Here is a 23,406-nt window from a genome sequence, read left to right as displayed (position 1 = left end):
CTAATAATAAGAGGTAATCCTTTAAGATTGTGATGTTGGATTCATCCTTAACCAAGAGATGAATCACTCTTGTACTTCCTAAGTGTACATGCTCACACATGTATGCACAGACACACACATGCTGACATTGAGACTGCCACAGTTGACACAGGGCAGCCAAGAGACTGCACACTTTGCTGGCCTGCTCATCTCTGTCTGTCAACAAGGCTTGACACCCAGGTCTTACCTTTTCACCTTCAGCTTCAGGGTCTTATGCAACCCCTTCACCAGGCAGATGGCCTCCTGTCTAAACCTGGACAGACCAATGTCGTTGATGCCCACAGTCTCATGTCCAGCCAGCAGTTTGTCCATGGCTGCAGCTTTGCTCCTTTCTTTGACCTGCAACTCAGAAAGAGGGTCCAGGAACCTTCCCCCACACCAAAAGAGCAAACCAGTCCCCAGAACACAGACAGGAGGATGTGTCGGTGACAGCTCTGTGCCACCTACCAGTTGTCAGACTGGCTTCAGGATAACCCAGAAGTGAAGATATCCAACTTGGGCCAGGATTCCCTGTGGGAGACAAGGGATGCACCCTTTTCCTGGTCTGTACCCCTCATCTGGTTTGTATCTGCAAGGCCTACCTCTTATGGAAGGGACCCCAAAATACACCAACACTCAAAAATACACCAGAAACGGGGGATCCAGGGAGACCCCTTCGCTTTCTAGATCTCCTCCCCGCCCCCACCAAAAAAAAAGAAAAAAATACGGGTGTTATAAAATTATTGACTAGTTATTTCTCACTCATCAATCCTGCACCTAGAGCTTGCCTGGGGATCCCATAGTTAAAACTCTGCCTGCCAGCACATCAGACATGGGTGATATCCTTGCTCAGGGAAGAGTCCACATGCCACAGTGCAAGTAAGCCGGTGCACGACAACCACTGAGCCTGGGCTCCAGAGTCCAGGTGCTGCAACTACTGAGCCAACGTGCTGCAACTACTGAAGGTGGTGTGCCCTAGAGCCCATGCTCCACAACGAGAGAAGCCATCACAATGAGAAGGTCACATGCTGCAAGTGGACAGGGGCCCTTGTTTGCCACACTTGGAGAAAGCCCACATGCACCAACAAAGTCCCACCAGAGCCAAATAAATAAATGAATGAATGAACAAATATTTTAGAAAGGTCCTGCACCTAGGACTTTTCCTGTAACAGCTTTCTTTTAATATTTTATTTTTTTTATTTATGTAACAGCTTTACTTAGCTATAACTCAAGTAAACACCAATCCCCTATGTACATATGAATGAACTGTACTCCGAGTGGTCGAACTTTCAACACCCACCCAGTTGAGAACAGGCTTCCTAAGCCCAGAAGAAACCTCATGGCTGTCAGCAGTCACTCCCCAGCCCTCCTGGGCCCTGGAAACCATGTGTGGGTCTTGGATATACCTCCTATGGACACTTGATATACACAGAGTCATACAACAGGTGGCCTTTTGTGTCTGGTTTCTTTCACTCATGATGTGTTTTCCAGGTGCATCCCTGTTGACCTCTGTGTGGGAACTCCATTCCTTCTTATGGTTGAGTGATATTCCATTATACCAACTGACCACATTTGATTTATCTGTTTATCAGGGATGGATATATTTACATTGTTTCTACTGTTTGGCTATTGAGCCAGTTCAGTTCAGTTGCTCAGTCATCTCTGACTCTTTGTAACCCCACAGACTGCAGCATGCCAGCGTCCTTGTCCATCATCAATGCCCAGAACTTACTCAAACTCATGTCCATTGAGTCAGTGATGCCATCCAATCATCTCATCCTCTGGCATCCCCTTCTCCTCCCACCTTCATTCTTTCTCAGTATCAGGGTCTTTTCCAGTGAGTCAGTTCTTTGCATCAGGTGGTCAAAGTATTGGAGTTTCAGCTTCAACATCAGTCTTTCCAATGAATATTCAGGACTGAGTTTCTTTAGGATGGGCTTGTTGGATCTTGCAGTCCGAGGGACTCTTAAGAGCCTTGTCCAACACCTTCTCCAGCACAAAATATTTGCAGGTCAAAAGCATCAATTCTTTCGTGCTCAGCTTTCTTTAGAGTCCAACTCTCATATTCATACATTTGGCTATCAGCACACACGAACACTTGTATACACATGTTTGTGTGTGAATATGCGTCCTTATTCCCCTTGTGTGTAAAACTAGGAGTAGAATGGCGGGGTCATGTGGCAACTAGATTAAACATTTCCATGAACTGCTAGACTGATTTTCTGTCATGGCATAGAGTCTTAGGTCTGGAATGTGGGAACTAGTTCCCTGACCAAGGCATTGAACCCATGTATGTAAAACATTTCCTACTCAGAGTTATACACAGTATGTATACAAGTATATTGGCTGACTCCTTAAAAGGATTTTATGATTTTATGCTGAGAATTTTCAATCTGTAAGTCCTTAACTCAGCTTTTATTATATAGTAATAACCCAACTAAGCATTTAGTAAGCCATCAATTAACCAACCTACTTTCAGTACCAGTGCCCTGGAAACTGAATGCTGTGCTTAGTCTCTCAGTCATCTCTGACACTTGGTGATCCCATGGACTGCAGTATGCCAGGCTCCTCTGTCATGGAGGTCTCCACACAAAAATACTGGAGTGGGTAACTGTTTTCTCCCTCCAGGGGAATCTTCCAAACCCAAGGATTGAACCCAGGGTCCCTGAATTGCAGGCAGTTTCTTTACACCCTGAGGCACCAGGGAACTCCAAAAATACTGGAGTAGGTAGGCGAACCCTTCTCCACTAGATCTCCCCAACCCAGGAATCGAACCTGGGTCTCCTGTACTGCAGGTGGGTTCCTTAATAGCTAAACTCTCAGAGAAGCCCTATGGCCCAGGAATCAAATCCAGCCAGCTAGGACTTCCTGGTGGTCCAGTGACCCATGGTGGATTCATGTGGATGTATGGCAAAACCAATACAATATTGTAAAGTAATTAGCTTTAATGAAGATAATGGAGTTCAAAACAAACAAACAAACAAAAAAGACTCCATGCTCCCAATGTAGGGAGCCTGGGTCCCATCCCTGTCCAGGAAAACCCAACATGCTAGATGGTGTATCCTATCCTCCCCCTGCAAAATATCTACACACCTGTCTTTTTTATTGGGGGGGTGGGGTAAATAAAATTTTACTGCAATACAACTACACCTATTTGATTATTCACTGCTACTGGAGAGAATGGAATAATCTGGGGCCCATAAAGCCAAAAATAATTACTACTTGGTTTGTTACTGAAAAAAAAAATGCCAACCTCTGTTCTACACCAAAAAGCCATTCTTTTTACAAACTGCTAGGAAAAGTAGCAAAAAAGATGAATGTTTATGTACAGTTTTGAAAGTTTGCTGTGCTCCTACTATATAACAGGGTTGACCTGAAAATCAATTCCAAACCTTACCAGGCACTAAAGCAAGGAAACATTCCTCCTCTGGGAGTCACAGAGCTGGAAATGCAGCCACTGACAGGCTCATGTATGAAACCACATGGTACTTGGACTTGTTTCTCCGCCTGGACCCGAGAACAACACATTAGGATAACAGAGACAATTATTTATTGTAAGCTGACACGACAAACAAAATGACTACCCCTAACAGAACCACGAGCAATTCATTTGGCGAACAACTGGTTTTAAATTCTAGACAATTTTCATCCCAACATAATGACAGATCCCAACATTAATAAGCTGCCACCTGGCCAAGATTACATACTCACCCAGAACCAGCCAAGGTTATGGACACGTTGTGGAGAGCTTGTATTTTGACATGCCCCAGCTGGGAGGCCCAGGGGCTGTTTCCAGTCGGAGGGTTGGTGGGCAGTTATCTGGGGGGGTGGGGGGGGTGGGAGGTGGAAGTCCCAGAGAAAAAAAATGGAGTGAACAACAGGGGAAGGAACTTAAAGACTGGAAAGGCAGTGATGGAGGCTGCCCACACAGAAAACAGACCCACGAACAGCAAAGGACAGAACCCTTGGGCTTCCTGGAAAAAGAGGGTGAAGGAGCAGGTTCAGTTCAGTCACTAAGTTGTGTCTGACTCTCTGCGACCCCGTGAACGGCAGCACGCCATGCCTTCCTGTCCATCACCAACTCCCGGAGTCCACCCAAACCCATGTCCATTGTGTCGGTGATGCCATTCAACCATCTCATCCTCTGTCGTCCCCTTCTATTCCTGCCCTCCATCTTTCCCAGCATCAAGGTCTTTTCCAATGAGTCAGCTCTCCATATCAGGTGGCGAAAGTATTAGAGTTTCAGCTTCAACATCATGGAGGAGAAAGAAGGGGCGTGTGTCCCAAAAGAGACAACAACCAGACTCGCACAGAGCTGTTGAATTTGAGCATCACAAGAAAGCCTTTAGGTGAAACCATGATGATGGAGGAACATGCAGGATTTTAGGACAGGTTCTTAAAGTAGCACTCCCTACAGCAACCCATCATCTATAATGACTCAGCCATGACCTGGTGGGCTTTTCTTTCTCATCCCCACAAATCCTTGCACACAAGACTCTCTCAAAGTGCTGTCATTAGCGTTTGGCTAAGGGACTCGCCTGGTGGTCCAGTGGCTAAGACTCCGCGCTCCCTAATGCAGGGTGAGGGGTTCAATCCCTGGTCAGAGAACTAGATCCCACATGCCACAGCTAAACATTATTTTCTTTAACACAAATTTATTTTAATTGGAGAGTGATTACTTTACAATATTGTATTGGTTTTGCCATACATCAACATGAATGTGTATACGTGTTCTCCATCCTGAACCCCCCCCCCCCTTCCACCTCCCTCTTCGTACCATCCTTCTGAGTCATCCCACTGACCAACCCCAAGCATCCTGTATCCTGCATTGAACCTGGACTGGCAATCCATTTCATATATGATATACATAATTCAATGCCATTCTCCCAAATCATCCCATCCTCACCCTCTCCCACAGAGTCCAAAAGACTGTTCTATACATCTGTGTCTCTTTTGCTCTCTCGCATACAGGGTTATCATTTCCATGTTTCTAAATTCCATATATATGTGTTGGTATACTGTATTGGTGTTTTTCTTTCTGGCTTATTTCACTCTGTATAATAGGCTCCAGTTTCATCTACCTCATTAGAACTGTTCAAATATACACAATGGAGTATTACTCAGTTAAAGATTCTAAATGCTACAGTGAAGACAGAAGAGCTTCGAGGAAGATCTTACTTGGCCAAAAATATGCATATATGTGTTTTTGAACGAACATCTGGCTTCACCCTGAAGCCCAGAGCATATTGTGTCGCTTCCCTTCGTCTGCAAAGACTGCCCAGCTCCTCCTCCAGCCACAAAGACTGCATTCCAAGGCAGCCCATCTGCCTCTCCCAAACCATACTCCACCTACACTCCCAGCAAAAATGGCTCCAGGTTTGAGAGACAGAGTAGCTGGGGATCCCTGCCCTCCTTGGCTTCCTCACCAAAACAAAGCATTTATTCAACATTTTTCTCACTCATGGTGAAGAGTGGCAAATAAGGCAGCTTTGAAGACCTCTAGTCTGAAATCTTGACACCATCAAACTTCTCCCATGAGGGAAACGTCGTTAGGCTTGAACCTGGTGAAGCACAGACCTGAAGCTGGACCTAGGGACCCAGGAATATGGCTTTGCCTGCCAGCTCTGTATAGTGTATCATATCTTACATGTGATAAGTCGTGCCTTAAGTGCATCATTCATTCCAGACATGTACATTCCTTTTATCGCCAGTCAAGAGAGTGCTGGGCACTGCCAGTTGCAGAGGGTACTGTCTGCAGGAGCCAACAATGGAGCAATCCTGTCCTACAACCCCCAGGCAAAGTTCTCAGCATCGCTTACTGTAGATCAGAAACAACAACAAACCACCCTGTACAAAAAGGCAAGCAGACAAGGATAAAGGAATCCACACCCCACCCACAATGCCTGTAATATGCACCAGTCAGAAGGAAAGCCCCAAGCTCTCTCGCCAGGTTGAATACTCTGACTTAAGATTATTCACTGGAATTTGGCTTGTAAAACTCCTCTTGAGGTCCCCAGTTCAGTCAGTACATTTCAATCTGTCAGTCGTGTCCAACTCTTCTCGACCGCATGAATCACAGCACGCCAGGCCTCCCTGTCCATCACCAACTCCCGGAGTTCACTCAAACTCACGTCCATCGAGTTGGTGATGCCATCCAGCCATCACATCCTCTGCTGTCCCCTTTTACTCCTGCCCCCAATCCCTCCCAGCATCCCTCCCAAAAATGAGCATACTGCTTTGCTGTCCTTATGCAAAGATTTATCCTGAAAACAGCAAGAGGGAAGAGGGAAAAAAAAAAAAAAGGAAGAAAACCACTCATTGGAAGTCTTTTTGGAAGCAAGCTTTCATATTTCATTCAATGGACTTTACAGATGATGAAAGATGTTTACCCACGAAGGCCACGGGACCCCCAATTCTCATGAGAGTCAGGACCTACTTAGGAAGCGACTGGGTCATGGCCGTGGGGGTAAGAGGGGCAAAGCTTGTGGATGGCGATGAAAGACCTTTCCTGGACAGCAACTTGAAAGGCCCGGCACAAATAGGGGTGTATAGTCCATGAGAAGGGGTCCGAACCCAGGCCCCCGAATGAAGAATTTCAGCCTGAGGAGCGCAGTGCCCTGGCAGGGGAGCTGTTAAAGATAAGTACAGGAAGAGGAAGATGAGGAATTTGACCTTGAGTTTCAGAAACCTGAAGGATACCCTGGAGGCAGTGGTGGGTGGAGTGTGGGGGGCTCCCAGAAGGACAGACATGGAAGTAGGGGAATGATCCTGTATAATGTGAGCAAATGCAGCTTATCCTTTAGGTAGACAGGTAAAAGCATCTCCCCCACCCAGAACAGATCACAGATCGGCAGTGGTTCAAAGCAACACAGGGCAGGGAATACGAATGTAAACAAGGACTAAGTGAGCTGGGAAGGCAGGTCAAGGGACATACTCGATGGACATTAAGGAGTCAACACAGGAAAGGGGTGTTCAGTAGAGCTCAGATGTGGAAAATCACAACCACCAGAGATCAGAACAAAAGGAGGCGGAACTTCTGTGCAGAATCAGATTTCAAAGGCCATGAATCACACTCATGACTTATCAGCTATGACTAGGAAGCCATCCAGAGGAGAGCATAAGATAGCACAGGCTTCTACAAAGCCAGGATATTCTTGATATCACCTCCCTGGTGGTCACTCTTCTGAGTTCCCTTGTCTCCAGAGAGCTGAGTCATGCAAAGAGGATGCAATTGCAAAGCAATTGGAGAGTACATCTCTGATAACAGAGAAGCCTGTCAAAGAAATAAAAATTAAAAATAAAAATAAAAAACCTCCACCCCAAGGCGTACAGTGATGTACTCTCATCATTAGTTTCTGTCTCTGTACAATCCCAGGGAGTATTTTACCACTGATCTGTGTAATTCAAGCTTTGCAGGAGCTCTCAGTTCAGTTCACAGAGTCAGTTGTGTCCAACTCTTTGCCACCCCATGGACTTCAGCATGTCAGGCCTCCCTGTCCATCACCAATTCCCAAAGATTGGTCAAACTCATGTCCATTCAGTCAGTGATGCCATGCAACCATCTCATCCTCTGTCACCCCCTTCTCCTCATGGCTTCAATCTTTCCCAACATCCAGGTCTTCTCCAATGAGTCAGCTGTTCGCATCATGTGGCCCAAGTATTTGAGTTTCTGCTTCAGCATTGGTCCTTCCAACGATATTCAGGACTGACCCCTTGTAGGATGTCCTGGTTGGATCTCCTTGCAGTCCAACGGATGCTCTCAAGAGTCTTCTCCAACACCACAGTTCAAATACATCCATTCTTGAGGGTTCAACATTCTTCATGGTCCAACTCTTACATCCACACATGACTACAGGAAAAACCATAGCTTTTACTAGATGAACCTTTGTGTGTCAGGTAACATCTCTATTTTTAGTACACTGTCTAGGTTTGTCATAGCTTTTCTTCCAAGGACTCGCAGCTCTAGAAACATCTTTTAAGAAGGACGGCCCATGTTATTACAATTTTGAAGTGTACTCTTTTTAAATTTTTTTTTTTTTTAAAGAGGTGGAACTGTTCACAGATTATTTTTTCAGTGCAATCAGGAAAGAAGAGGGTAATGAATTTGCTATGGCTGACCTGGGCTTCCTAGGTTGGCACTAGTTGAAAGGAACGTGCCTGCCAATGCAGGAGATATAGGAGACATAAGAGACATAAGAGTCATGGGTTTGATCCCTGAGTTGGGAAGACGCCCTAGAGGACGGCACAGCAACTCATTCCAGGATTCTTGACTGGAGAATCCCATGGACAGAAGAGCCTAGTGGGCTATGGTCCACAGGGTCACACAGAGTCATACACAACTGAAGCAACTCAGCACAGCACACATCTTGAGTGTCAGCTGACTGTTTCATGGGGGATGGTGTCATTTTTAACCAAACAACACAAAACATACTCAATGGCAATTTGAGTCACAACTGTGCATGAAATATGTCTTGAACATCTAAGATCACCTCGACTCCCAGGTGTTTTAGTTGAATCATTTTCCAAGAAAAGCACTCTTTGCTCTTGGTTCTTTCTTGTTCCTCATCATGACATTCGTTTCTCATAATGTGCCTTGAACATGCCATGAAAAAATGAAAATCAAGCATACAGTTCTTATGATATCAAACAATGAGTTAATGGGGCCTATGATGGCACAGCCTATCAATGTTTGGTATCCCCTTAAGGTCAGGAAGCAACAGTTAGAACTGGACATGGAACAACAGACTGGTTCCAAATAGGAAAACCAGTACATCAAGGCTGTTTATTTTCACCCTGCTTATTTAACTTATATGCAGAGTACATCACGAGAAACACTGGACTGGAAGAAACACAAGCTGAAATCAAGATTGCTGGGAGAAATATCAATAACCTCAGATATGCAGATGACACCACCCTTATGGCAGAAAGTGAAGAGGATCTAAAAAGCCTCTTGATGAGAGTGAAAGAGGAGAGTGAAAAAGTTGGCTTAAAGTTCACTATTCAGAAAACGAAGATCATGGCATCTGGTCCCATCACTTCATGGGAAATAGATGGGGAACACAGTGGAAACAGTGTCAGACTTTATTTTTGGGGGCTCCAAAATCACTGCAGATGGTGAACATCAGAAAGTTCACGGTTTAAGTATTAGTGACACCTGGCTGGGAGAATTTTGAGCACTACCTTTCTAGTGTGTGAGATGAGAGCCATTGTATAGTAGTTTGAGCATTCTTTGACATTGCCTTTCTTTGGGATTGGAATGAATACTGATATTTTCCAGTCCCCTGGCCGCTGCTGAGGTTTCCAAATTTGCCGGCATAGAATGCAGCACTTTCATAGCATCATCTTTTAGGTTTTGAAATAGCTTAACAGGAATTCCATCACCTCCACTACCTTTGTTCATAGTGATGCTTCCTAAGACCCACTTGACTTCCCATTCCAGGATGTCTGGGTCTAGGTGAGTGAACTTTCTATCGTGATTATCTGGGTCATGAAGATCGTTTTTGTACAATTCTTCTATGTATTGCCACCTCTTCTTAATATCTGCTTCTTAGGTCCATATAATTTCTATCCTTTACTGTGCACATCATTGCATGAAATGTTCCCTTAGTATTTCTAATTTTCTTGACGAGATCTCTAGTCTTTTCCATTCTATTGTTTGCCTCTAATTCTTTGCAGTGATCCCTGAAGATGGCTTTCTTTTCTCTCCTCGCTGTTCTTTGGAACTCTGCGTTCAAACGGGTCTATCTTTCCTTTTCTCCTTTGCCTTTTGATTCCCTTATTTTCACAGTTTTGTAAGGCCTCCTCAGAGAGCCATTTTGCTATTTTGCCATTTTATTTTCCCTTGGGTATGGTCTTGATTCCTGTCTCCTGTACAATGTCACAAACCTCTGTCCATAGTTCATCAGGTACTCTATCAGATCTAGTCCCTTAAATCTGTTTCTCACTTCCACTGTATTATCATCAGGGATTTGATTTAGGTCACACCTTAATGGTCAAGGAGCAGGAACTTTTTAACCATGGCTGCAGTGGCTATCACTTTGATGTTAGGCCTTAATACAAAATTTAGTAATGTACCAGTTTTATATTAATTATCTGTTTCTTTCTCTTTATTCTGATGCCCGCTTTTGTCATTTAAGTCAAGAAGACATTGTCCCATACTGGCTAATGCTTATGTCAGTGTTTTCAAGTGACAGAAGAATTAGGTGGTCTCTTGACTATTCTTCGACATAATTGTTTTTAAACATTTCATGCCTTATCTTGAAATACAACTTTAAGCACTTTAGAACAAGCATCAATGTGATCTCAAGCAAAATATTGTTAATGATCAACCTAATTTTAAAATCAGTAGAGTTCATGAGGGAAAGGAAAGCCAAGATTTGATGAATACTGTAAGAAACGCGGCGGGAAGAAAGAGCCACCTCTATGGACTGTTGATCAGGGCCTTTATTGGGCGGTCACTCTCAGGCAGCACTCCCGGGGGCGGGTGAGCAAGGAAGCAAAGGGAGTCTGCAAGGTATGAGGGGTGGGGAAAGGTTTTATAGCCAGGGCCGGGCTCCCATATAAGGTAGAAAGCACGGGCTCAGCGGTGATTGGTGTCCAAGGGCTCCGTGTCGGCACCTGATTGGACGGCTTGGTTGTCGGCCCGCCTCCGGGACTTGTGTGCGGCACTTTTCCAGGGCATGCCTCAACACGCCCGGGCAAGCCTCAACATGCCCGGCATTGCCCGACCTTTCAAATACGCAGTGTGAGATGTTGCTAAATCAGCATTTAGCGTGCCATTTGAAATGAGCCGCTTTGATGTCCAAAGGTAGACCGTGTAGCCATGAAGACCAAGACTGAATTGTTTTTCTCATATTAACGGATAACTTAAATATTTCTAGTAGCAGATAGCTTTCTTGGAAATAGCATTTGTGATTTTGGATTAATAGTTGCACTTTTGTTGATTTTTACTTGCTCTAAAAATAAGGGGGTAAATACATACGTGTAGCTGAAGAGACTATAGACATTGTTTGAGAGAATAAAAGCTTTCTCATTTTCATGGAGAAAATTAATATATGTCACCTTGAGACAGCTCTCATTTGTTATAATCAGTTCAGTTCAGTCGCTCAGTTGTGCCTGACTCTGCGACCCCATGAATCGCAGCACACCAGGCCTCCCTGTCCATCGACAACTCCCAGAGTTCACCCAAACCCATGTCCATCGAGTCGTGATGCCATCCAACCATCTCATCCTCTGTAGTCCCCTTCTCTTTTATTAATAAAATAACTTTACCTGAAAGAACAAGCAAACCAGACAAGGAAATTCACAAAGGGCAATAACAAAATATCTTGACAGATATTCAACATATTTCTAAACAAACCAAAGTGTCATTGTGTGAAAAAAAATATAGAGATATCAATAGAAAAACAGAAGTAGCTTCTGAAAGAACTCAACTCACTATTAACTATCTTTTATTTGAAGGCAAAGAAACTGACTCAAGTTAATTCTAAGAAGCAAAGCCCTGAGGTTATTATCTCTTATTTTTTTTTTTAATGAAAATCTAGGAAATTTAGGCTGGAGAGGGAAGAAGAGGATAGAGACTTCAAGTGCCTTGAAGGAGGAGGAGGAAAGAGAGGGGGTTGGAGATTTGATTGTGTTATTTGAACAGCATTGGTGGAGCTCAAACAAGGGAGGTAGCAAGGCATGCAGGCCTACGGGAAGAGCATTTCCAGAAGAACAGCACTTGCAGTCTTTGGATTGGAAAGACATGGAATTTGATGGAGGAAAACCAAGGCCAGTGATGTCAAAAAGAGTACATTACTGGGGAAAATAGCAGAGTAGAAGGACAGAGAATGGAAGAGAGGAAGCAGTCAAGGACCATATCGCTGGAAACTTTTAATTTGGCAATAAATACAACTTGTACTCCTCAGGAGCATACTTCAAAGCAACTAACAATAACAGTGTTGATAATGCTAAGTAACAAAAAAACACATAACTAAAAGATTTCGTATTTTTACTATAGAAATTGAAGAAAGGAGATAAGAATGCAATAGTCTGCACATTTATTTATACATAGAGTTTTCACCTGAGACCAGAACACACACACACTTCTTTATACACCTAAAAGTGGTTTAAGCTGACACTTAGCAAAGTGCTTTGGCCCAAGTAAACTAACTGGAAAGGCCTAGTAAAATATTCAAAGGGCAAATAAACCAAGCAAGCTTTGAGTACATAAATACAATGTATTTGCATTTGAATTTACACTCAGGAAATTACCTAAAATGGAGACTGAAAGGTCGGGCATGTTGAGGCATGCCCCAGAAAAGTGCCGCACACAAGTCCCGGAGGCGGGCCGGCAACCAAGCAGTCCAATCAGGTGCCGACGTGGAGCCCTTGGACACCAACCACCGCTGTAGCCCGTGATTTCTACCTTATATGGGAGCCCGGCCCTGGCTATAAAACCTTTCCCCACCCCTCATACCTCGCAGACTCCCTTTGCTTCCTTGCTCACCCACCCCCGGGAGTTCTGCCCAAGAGCGACCGCCCAATAAAGGCTCTGATCAACGGTCCATAGAGGTGGCTCTTTCTTCCTGCGGCGTTTCTTACAGACACAATAGACTCACTACAGCTTAGTCATCTGTAGTCCTTCCTCTTCAGTTCTGAGAGGGATGATAACCCCTTGGTGATTATCACTTTCCAGCATTTTGTGAAAGCTTAGAGGATTTAAATAAATTGAGGAGGGGGGAGAGTGGGGAGAGACAAAGAGGAGGAGAAAGGAAGAGGAAACGGAGAGATTGCTCCTGGCACAGGTCTACAGACAGGATCCCAGCTTCCTTGAATGGTGCACAGAGATTGCTAGCTATCTGTGCCAGAAGTGGAGAAGGGGTGACATTCAACTCCAGGAGGAGACTCAACTCCAAGAACCTACGGAGGCAGCCAAGTGTGCTGATGTTCAGGAACCAATACTTAGAGGGTACCCCACAGGTCTGTGAAAGAGCCCTTGGAGACAGCAAGAAAAAAGATTTTCACACGTATAATCACAGATTAGATAGTTGGATAGATTAGAGGAAGGATAACTCTATGACCTGATAATTACTGAAATAAACGAGATAATTCTTGCACATCGGACTGTGTCAAGTAAGACTGAAACTCAGTTAGTTTGATACAATGGGAAATTACACACGCCAAGAATTAGCTGTTAACGCTACTACATTTGTGTCCAAGGCAAGATAAGATACAAAACTGAAATCTTCACATGCTCAACTAGGGTAAGACACATGTAACTGGAAAAGGTAAGGAAAAGTGCTAAAAAGGGTTTAATCATCCTGGACTATTTTTACCCATTATATTCACTATTCTTGGACAACTCCATTGTAGCTTAAGGGTAAGAGAACTTAATGTAGCCCAGTTCGAAAACTGAACAGATTCCCTGTGTTTGATCCTTTGCAGTTAAAACTATGGGTCCGGCACAAATCAAAGTGGACGTCAAGGCTCTCTTTCCTTTGGGAATTTTAACTTGCTTTATGACTGTGTCTGACACAGATATGCCTACCTCATTGGGACTACAGGCCAGCCAACTGGCAAAGGGGACGCAATGAATCAAATTCCCCTTTTGATCACTCAACAGGAGGTCCACAGGCACCAGGTCTCATTCTATTAACTATCTCTGCTTCTCCAACTGCAGTCAGTGATACACAGGGCCTGCTTGATGCTTGCAAGGGTCTCTCACCAAACACAGGCATTTTAACCGTTGGCTTCCTTGAGATGTCCCTGGGCTAGGTAAACGCACTCTGAGACAGTGTTCCTTCTACCTTGGCTCTATGCCTGGAGTGAATGTATGCCTCTTCCTCAGCTGGGACAAGAAGCCACAGCCCTTCACTGATTAAATCCCGTGTCTGGTCCAAACTCACAACATAGCTTCTCCATCAACTTCTCCACTGCACGCTTTCAGGGCCAGGTTATCTTCGATCAGCCCAAGAGGCACTTCAGAGAGTTCAGCAGCACAGGGGTCCATACCATAACAAAGACATTCAAATCTGGCTATATAGTTGATACTGAGATCTTCAAGGCATGGAAACAGTTGAAAATTACGTTGCTAAAACACTCTACAGATTATGTGTATAGTAGAGCCTTCGAACTTACAAGTAACATGAAATACCAGAGTAAGTTGTTACTTCTCCTTTCTCCACTTCTCATTCTCTCTCTCACACACGCACACATTCTTTTAACATGTTGACAATTCTATGAAAAACAGATAATAGATTTTTAAATAACGTCTCAATATGCAGATCAAACAAAACTGTACTTCCTGTATTTAAAACAAAAACACATAAATTACCCATCAGTTTCCCTATATTTGATATTACTGAATAACCCTATAATTTTTTTTGTTTTTAATGGGGTATTCAACTTTGACTGAAATACTTGCTTCAGACTTACTGAAAGTAGAATTAAGTTTTTTTTTCTTTTTTTGACCTCCTACTTTTAGATTTGGGGGGTGATGATTCAAAATCAGATGTGTTCACAGTAATGGATGCTACTCCCACCAATCCTGGTTGAAGGGCTTCCAGTGATACCTGAATAACAATTTTTGTTTCAGGAGATAATCCTTCTAGCTGCTTAGGCTTAAACATTTGATGACACTGGGTCTTGTGCTCCCTTTCCTCTTTGGAAGTTAAAAACTGTAGCCGACATTTGGAACACTGGCGAAAACTCTTTTCCCAGTGCCCTCTATGATGATGTCCGTAGGCTGTTGCAGTTTTAAAAATTTTGAGACAAAACAGGCAAAGTAAATTCTGAGTGTCACCATGGTATGCTCTGAAATGTGCATCCACATCTGCAAAAAATGATGATCTGTAACTGCAAACCTGGCATACATAGGGCATTTCACCAGGCTTATGATTGTCTTTCATGTGCTCTAAGAGAACCTGATCTGTCTCAAAGGACAACTCACAGATGCGACAGACTGCGGAGGGCTCCTGGGGAGTGTGGACACTTTCAATGTGACACTGCATCTGGAAGGGAGTAGGAAACTGGCGGAGGCAGTGCCGGCAGGTGGTGTGGGTTTTCCAGCTGTCACCTCTCTGCCTCTCAAGTTCCAAATGGTGCTTCATGTGATTCATAAACTTGACATTTTTTAGAACTTTCAAGCAGCTGAGGCATTTAAACGCTGTGTGGGTCTTCAGTTCTGGCTACTCAACTCCTATATGCTCTCCATAGTAGAAGTCACGAAGAAACACAATCAGATTTCCTTCTGTGGGGTCAATAATCTTGTTTGGACTTGCTAAACTTGGAAAATCAGTTTTTGTCAGTCCATTTTCCCCTAAAGGTCTTACAGGCTTGCAATGAACACTGTCCTTTGGAAAAGGTGTTGGACAAGGTTCTCCATTCTGAACATGGCTTAGTGAGGTATGGACACTGTCTGGTGTGCTCTGCTGAGTAGTCACTGTATGAAAAATACCTGAAGGGGACAAAGCTAAAGAATGTTCCCCATCACTGAGCTTAGGCCTTCTGGGATTTCTGCTATTTGTTTCACAAGTGGAAAGTCGCTTTGAGACATGAGGACTTTTATTCATATCTCCTGCAGAAACCGCTCTTTCTACTGGATGCTGCAATGAACTTGTGAAGGTAATCAAAGAAGAACATGACTCCTTTGAAAAGCAATTTGGCACTCTTTGTGGTGAAATACTTTTATAATCAGCTTGAGACGGAGGTTCAATAATAATAGGACTATCTGTTGATCTTGATTCAGAGTCAGAAACTGGCAAGACAGTCTTTGCTTCTGATGTAGGAGTCACATGACTAACAGGCTGTAATCTGTGAGTGTTACCTTTCCTGAAGAGACCATACCTTTTTCTCCTTGAACAAGAACCTGGGTTAACTCTGTTCAGTATGTTTGAAACGACTGGTTTCGAAGCTGAGCTCATCCCAACAAAGATCACGTCAGCATCTTCATTTACATGTTCCACTCCGACCAATATCACTTCATCATCATCATCATCTACTTGTTTGGTTTCTCCCTCCCTTTCCGTACTTCTGGCTCTTGTTCTTCTTCACGTAACATACATGGTAGTTCCATATTTGGAATCCTTTTTTATTCTTAGAGGGTGCGGCCACAAGTCCCGGTGCTTCCTTTATACAAACTGCCACCTAAGTATAAACATATACATATTAGTTAAGAAAAAAAAACCCAACACTACTGATCATTAGGTAAAATCACATGTAAAGGACGAGTATTTTTACAAAAGCATTATTGTACAGTGTTGAGAAACATGGACTTTGGAGGCAAAGAAGATTAAGTTGGAATTCTAAGTTAACTGCACACCAGTTGCATCTTCTTGGGCAAATTTATAACTTTTAAAGGTGTTTCTGTCTCTTAAAGACAAACATGCTTATTTCTTAGACTTAAGGTTACCAGCTCTTTTTAAAAGGCATCAGCTAGTCAATGGCATCTTGTTTTGTAGTAAAATTTGAAGAAAATGTATCTTAAATGCACATTACACCTGATTCACAAATTCTAATTTCATAAATGTTAACAAAGAAAATAGGTAGCAAATTCAAAGTATAATCTATCTATACCTAGTTAACAAACAGCATAATTCAATGTCAAGCACTTAACACAGGCCTAGGAAATTGACAATGAACTCTCTTGATAATCTCACCCCAATTCCACACCGATATATCCTAAATTTCTCCCTCTAAATCCAACAATGCTTCATCCTTCACGTCACAGGTCTCTTCCCCACATAGCAGGCAAAGTGATGCCAGTATTTCTCTCATACCAATATCAGACAGAGACATCACACACACACACCCCTGATATCCCTTATGAATACAAGTGAAAGAGTCCTCAACAAAATACTGGCAAACAAAATCTAACAACATATAAAAAAGACTGTATACCATGATTACATGGGATTTATGGAGGTATGCAAAGTTGATTCATTTTATGAAAGTGAATCAACATTATGCCATTTTAAAACAATAGAACAAAAACCACATCTGCCTGCAGAAGAAGCATTTCCCTGAATCTAGCACCTTTTCATAACAGGGGTTAAAAAAAAAAAACACTTAATAATTAAGAACAGAAGAGAACTTTCCCAATCAAAGGGTACCTGTAAAAGACCCACAGCTAACATCATGCTTAATAATGAAAAACTGAAAGCTTTCCCTCTAAGACTGGGAACAACACAAGGAAGTCTACGACACACTTTGGCTCAACATTATACTGGCAGTTCTATAACCAGAGCAATTATGTAAGAAAAAGGAACTGTTGCTGTTGTTTAAAAAAAAAGAAGAAAAAAAAAAAAACAACCAGCCTTCAGAATGGAAAGGAAAAAGTCAAAGTATATTGGAGATAACATACCTTTTTATATAGAAAATCTTGAAGAAACCACAAGTATTAGAATTAATATAAAGCTTGCAGAATACAAGAGAAATATTTTAAAAGTCAATCACATTTCTATACAGTAGCAACAAATGTTCTGAAAATGAAGTTAAGTATATACTTGAATCTACACTAGCATTAAAAATACTACTTAGGAAGTCAGAAAGAGAAAGACAATATATTCTTTATAATGGCTGAGTAATACTCCACTGTGTATATGTACCACAGCTTTCTGATCCATTCATCTGTTGATGGACATCTAGGTTGTTTCCATGTCCTGGCTCTTACAAACAGTGCTGCGATATACATTCGGGTACATGTGTCTCTTTTAGTTCTGGTTTCCTCAGTGTGTATGCGCAGCAGCGGGATTGCTGGGTCATATGGCAGTTCTATTTGCAATTTTTTAAGGAATCTCCACACTGTTCTCCATAGTGGCTGTACTAGTTTGCAAGTTTGCATTCCCACCAACAGTGTAAGAGGGTTCCCTTTTCTCTGCACCCTCTCCAGCATTTACTGCTTGCAGACTTTATACAAATCAATTCTAATGAGATAGATGATACTGGAGCCAATTATACAGAGTGAAGTAAGCCAGAAAGAAAAACATCAATACAGTATACTAACACATATACATGGAATTTAGAAAGATGGTAATGATAACCCTGTATGCAAGACAGCAAAAGAGACACAGATGTATAGAATGGACTTTTGGACTCTGAGGAAGAGGGAGAGGGTGGGATGATTTGGGAGAATGGCACTGAAACATGTACACTATCATGTAAGAAACGAATCGCCAGCCTATGTTCCATGCAGGATACAGGATGCTTGGGGCTGGTGCACAGGGATGATCCAGAGAGATGATATGGGGTGAGAGGCGGGAGGAGGGGTCAGGATTGGGAACTGATGTACACCCGTAGCGGATTTATGTCAATGTATGGCAAAACCAATACAGTACTGTAAAGTAAAATAAAGTAAAAATAAAAATTAAAAAAAAAAAGAAAGAAAGACAAATATCATATGGTATCACTTACATGGACTCTAAAATATGACACAAATGAACTTATCTACAAAACAGAAACAGACTCACAGACATAGAGAGCCAGCTATGTGATTACCAAGTGGGGAAAAGTCAGGCAGGCATAGATTGGGAGCTGGTGACTAGCAGATGCAAACTATAATATATACAATAGACAAACAAGATCGTACTGGATAGCACAAGGAACTATATTCATAATGTGTGATAAACAATAATGGAAAAGGATATGAAAAAAATTATGTGTGCATATGTGTGTGTGTTTACATATGAAGGGAAGGAAAGGGAAAGGGAAGGAAAGGAAAGACAACTGTTGGCAAGCATGTACAGTAATTGGATCCTTGTGTGTTATGAATAGATTTAACATGGTGCAACTGCTACAAAAAACAGTTTAAAGGCTCCTCCAAAAATTAAAAAATAGAACTGATGCATGATTCAGCAATTCCACTTCAGGATATAAATTCAAAAGAAGTTAACATGGGGTCTTGAGATATTTGCGCAACCGTGCTCACGGCAGCACTAACTGCAACAACTAAGAGGTGGAAGCTTCTAAATGTCCATCAAATGTGATATATACATACAATGAAACATTATTTAGCCATATGAAGAAAATTCTCTCACATGCTACAACATGCATGATCATTGCACACATCAAGCCAAATGAAACAAGCCAGTCATACAAAAAGACAAATACTGTAAGTTTCTACTTGTATGAAATAGCTAACATAGTCAAGCAACATAAAGGAAACAAAAAAGAACGATAGAGTCCATGGTCTAGGTCAACAGTCAAGAAAAGAGGAGTTGTTGTTTAATGGGACAGGTGATGGGTATAGAGTTTCAATTTTGCAAGATGAAAAGGTGTAGAGGTCTGTTTCATAACTATGTGATAAGGAATTCCCTGGTAGTTCTGAGGTTAGGACTCCACAGTTTCCTATCAGGGGCCTGGGTATGATCCTCAACCAGGGAACTGTCATTCAAGCTGCATAGCACAGCTAAAACAATGACAACAACAACAAAACAACACTGTGACTATGTGTGTGTATATGTGTTAGTCACTCAGGTGTGCCCAACTTTGCATCCCCATGGACGAAGGCTCACCAGGTTCCCTTCTCATGGGATTCTCCAGGCAAGAATACTGGAGTGGGTTGCCATTTCTTTCTCCAAAAGGCTGATGAAAGTGTGTGAAATACTTAGCATGCAAAAATGATTAAAATGGTAAAAATTTAAGTTGGATGTTTTCTACAACAATTAAAAAAAGAAAAGCATTTAACAACCAGGAAAAGAATGTGAATAGACATTTCCGACTCTTTGCAACCCCATGGACTGTAGCCTATCAGGCTCCTCCGTTCATGGGATTTTCCAGGCAACAGTGCTGGAGTGGATTACCATTTTCTTCTCAAGGGGATCTTCCCCACCCAGGCATTGATCCCAGGTCTCCTACATTGCAGGCAGACACCTTCCCTTCTGAGCCACCAGGGAAGCCCCTAGCAAAATGTAAAGCAGTCTCTCTGAGATACTACTTCACACTCATACTACTTCACACCCAATCAAAATGACGAATAATAACAAGTGCTGCAGAGGATGTGGAGAAAAGGAATCTTCAGATATTGTTGAGGTAACTGCTGTAAAATGGTACAACCCACTCCAGCGTTCTTGCCTGGAGAATCCCAGAAAAGGGGGAGCCTTGTGGGCTGCTGTCCATGAGACTGCGGAGTTGGACACGACTGAAGCAGCTTAGCAGCAGTAGCAGCACAGAAGAAGAGTACACAAGCCAAATAATTTGCTCACATTGACAGAGCTGAGATCATATGAAAAAAAGGCTGGCATGGTGGATTAATGGGTATGGTAACCAGCCTTCAAGTGAATCGAATCTCCTGATATTCCCACCCCTGTGTAGTTCTCTCTCAATCTATCACAGGGTTGACCTGTGAGACTAAGCAAATACACAAGTGAAGATGTGTAACATCTGAAAGAAGACTCTGCACTTTATCATGGGTGCAAGTGCTTTCCTGAATCACTCATTCTGAGAAAAGACAGCAGCCTCCACAAGAGAAGCCCCTTGGAGAGGCCCACAGAAGGAGGAACTGAGGCTTCATGAGTACAGACAAGTGAGAGAGCTTAGATTCAACAAACTAAGTCTTCAGAGGTTGCCAAGCCAGACAAAAGCTTGACTACCTCAGGAGAGATCCTAGGCCAAGAGAAAACAAGTGTTAAGTTCTTTCAAACTACTCAATTTGAGATCATATGTACAACACAAACATTTCAAGTTATTCATACCACTCACATCATACTTACACACAGAAGAGTTCTCCTATAAATATAGCAAAAATTTTAAACACACACACACACACACACAAACAAAACAATCCAAAGCACCGAAACACAGGAGTTGCCTGGCAGTCCAGTGGTTTGGTTAGGACTCAGTCCTCTCACTGCCAGGATCCTGTGTTCGATCCCTGGTTGGGGAACGAATATCCTACGAAGCCACATGTTGTGACCAAAACAAAACATGCTGTGAAGTTCAAAGCTGTACCAGCAAGATAAGTATACAACACAGCTGTAGGCACAAGTTGCTGGGCATAGAGCTACCTATGATCTTGTTTACATGCATGAAATGAACTCATGTGGTCCCTCGCCCCCATCCAGTGGAGTTCACTAACTTAATGAAATAAAGCCCTTAAGGGTACAGAAATGAGCAAGTAATCCCACGTGAACATGTTAAACCACACACATTTTCTCTGAATGAACCACTTGATTCATTTATTCATTTCGCCATGCTGCTTGGCTTGTGGGGTCCCGGTTCCCTGACCAGAGCCTGAATCCAGACCACTGCAGTGAAAGCCCAGAATCCGAATCACCAGGCCACCAGGGAACCCCCACACCTGCATTGCTTTGCTCTGCTAGCTAAAACCTTAGGATATGTGCATTCCCCATTTTAGCCTCACCAAGTGGTAGGAGTCAGCTCTACACAGCTTAAGACCCATGGTGCTCTTACTTTTTTTCTTTCAAGAAGGCAGGAGAAAGCAAGTCACCCTGCCTGTTTTTAAGCTTGCCACTCAGAAAGCTGCAAACCTGAAACCATGACTGCCCTGAAGTCAGCACCCGCAATCAGGGACAGGTAATCCCCAATCAGGAATACTCTCTCTCAACACCAACGTGTCAGCCGACGAATGAAAGGAGAAAAACGGAAAGTAAGAAAGCCACAACTTTGTCCCTTATTGTAAAGATGTCTGTCACCTTACCTCAGGGGCCCACTGAAATCCTGAGCGCTTGAGACCTACCAGGCAGCAAACGGTCACATCCTGGGGACAAGCACAGGAAAAGCTCAGGGTGAGTCACCTGTTCCGGGAACATTCTATCCCCCCAGGCCCTACCTGGTCCTACCCTACGGATGCTGACCAGGCGTCTCACACTCAACCAGACCGAGTGATTGAACTCCTTTGCCCTGAGCTTCTTCCTCCCACCTCCCTTCTCTCAGTAACAAACAAACAAATACCTCATCTGCCAACTTCCCGAACCAAAGGCCTGAATCTCGGGGCCCCCAGGGACGGGGCAGCCCTGGAGTTCGAGGAGACGCAGAGGAAACAGGAAAACGACCAAAGCACCAGGGCAGTGAAGAGGCCACTAGATCGATTTTTTTTCTTCTTCTTTTTTTTGCTGCGCCCACCTGACTGTGCCTGGGTGCAGAACCGGCTTGGGCCGTGAAGATTTGTGTGTGTGTGTGTTTAAATACATTAGGTTCCACAGGAGAGCTGGGCGTGGTGCCGGTGGCCAGGGGCCTAAGAGGCCCTTTCCGTGAGCTGGCCTGTCCCACCCCCTGGGCAGGAAAGCTGCTGGAGAGCACAGCCCGCCCAGACTAGAGAGGGGAGAGGGCGAAAGGAGCCTGAGGCCTGTGGGTCCTGCCGCAGGCTCCCTCCTGAGGGCCCGCGGGCCCTCACCGGCCGCCCCGCCGAGCAAGGCCTGGTGCGAGTGGGGACCCGAGAAACCCTCCCTTTAGCCATCAGGCACCGCTTGGGCTGAACCACGCTCCAGTCCTTACCGGTCCCTGTTGGCGGAGGAGACAGAACTGCCTGTGGCTCACCTGCCCTAGGCAGTTCCCGGACCAAGGCTGAGGAGGCGAGCCTGAGGGGATGACGCTTCCTCAGGTCCGGGGCGCCGCCTCAGCTCCCCGAGTTGGGCGCATGCGCGGGCGATGAACCCTCCCCCCACCCCCTCACCCCGTACAATCGCCTGCTGGAGGCGTGGTCAGGCTGAATCTGAATCTCAAGGGTCTTGGGTCAAGATTGCTCAGCTCACCAAACGCGAAGAGAAAACAGATGCACAGGGCTGAGAACGGCCTCCGAGTCTACCAGGGGAGTCCAGTGATGGTGTCCAGCACTCACAGCCCTCAGGGATGACCTCCCTTAAGCAAGTTCTTTGCTTAAGGAACTTGACCATACAGTGGATCTTGACGCCCCTCCTCTTGGAATTACATTTCAATCAAGGCAGGGCAGCCTGCCCCTGTTTTTGCACTGTCTGTTGTGAGCTGAGAATGAGCTTTACTTTTTCTTCTTCTTCTTCTTCTTTTTTTTAATTTTATAGCTTTGCACTTTTAATGGCTGAGGAAAACCAAAAAGAATTTTATTTTCTGACATGAGAATTGTGTGAAATTCCGTTTTCGGAGTCCTTAAAGTTGGAACAGGGACTTGCCAGCTTCTTTGGTTATTCTCTATGCCTGAAAACTTAATTAATGCCAATGATGATATTCGCAAAGCCTAAAATATTTCTTTTTTGACCCTTTACAGAGTCTTTTTTAAAGGCCCTGTTCTGCTGGAAGTCTCCTAGTAGTCATATGGGAAAATAAAGTTTTGGTTTTGTTACATTTTCTTCTCTATTATATTCATTTTTCATTCTTTACTAATTTAATTCCTGCATATCTCTATGTTTCCTTTAATGGAAGCAATGAAATAACGTCAAATAAAATACCTCTGTTGGTAGTTTTAACAGGTAACAT

At 43.5% G+C, this 23,406-nt stretch overlaps 1 pseudogene; it reads right to left on the bottom strand.

Moving 5' to 3' along the window:
* Nucleotides 1-222: 222 nt before the first annotated feature.
* On the bottom strand, nucleotides 223-23,406 carry LOC128070916 (zinc finger protein 280B-like; annotated as a pseudogene).

Source organism: Budorcas taxicolor, chromosome Y (genome assembly GCF_023091745.1).
Source record: "Budorcas taxicolor isolate Tak-1 chromosome Y, Takin1.1, whole genome shotgun sequence".
NCBI lineage: Eukaryota > Metazoa > Chordata > Mammalia > Artiodactyla > Bovidae > Budorcas > Budorcas taxicolor.
This window is presented reverse-complemented; position numbering and strand designations above follow the sequence as displayed.